This window comes from Myotis davidii, unplaced genomic scaffold (genome assembly GCF_000327345.1).
Source record: "Myotis davidii unplaced genomic scaffold, ASM32734v1 scaffold46, whole genome shotgun sequence".
NCBI classification, from domain to species: domain Eukaryota; kingdom Metazoa; phylum Chordata; class Mammalia; order Chiroptera; family Vespertilionidae; genus Myotis; species Myotis davidii.
In genome coordinates, this window is record NW_006383006.1 from 5,646,112 (window position 1) to 5,646,545 (window position 434).

At 36.6% G+C, this 434-nt stretch overlaps 1 protein-coding gene across 1 annotated transcript in view; it reads left to right on the top strand.

Moving 5' to 3' along the window:
- PLCB2 (phospholipase C beta 2) overlaps positions 1 to 434 on the top strand; it is a 22,065-nt gene that overhangs the window by 6,679 nt on the left and 14,952 nt on the right. The gene's annotated exons all lie outside the window — the stretch shown is intronic.

Here is a 434-nt window from a genome sequence, read left to right on the forward strand (position 1 = left end):
TATATACCTAGCAGTGGAATTAGTAGATCATATGGTAACTCTACTTAACATTTTGAGGAACTGCCAACTGTTTTCCAAGTGATCACACCATTTTACAGTCCCACCAGCATAGCGTGAGGGTTCTAATTTCACCACATCCTCACCAACACGTATCTTTTTTTTCTTTAATTTTAGTCATCCTAGTAGGAGTGAAATGATATCTCATTGTGGTTTTGATTTGCATTTCCCTGACTAATGGTATTGCGCATCTTTCCATGTGTTTATTAATTGTTTGAATATCTTCTTTGGAGAATTATCTATTCAAATCTATTGCCCATCTTTCAATTAGGTTATTTGCCTTTTTACCGCTGAGCTGTTGCTTCGTGGATATCTGATTTGCAAATACAGGGCGGGGCAAAAGTAGGTCACAGTTGTTCTTATGGAAAACAATCAAA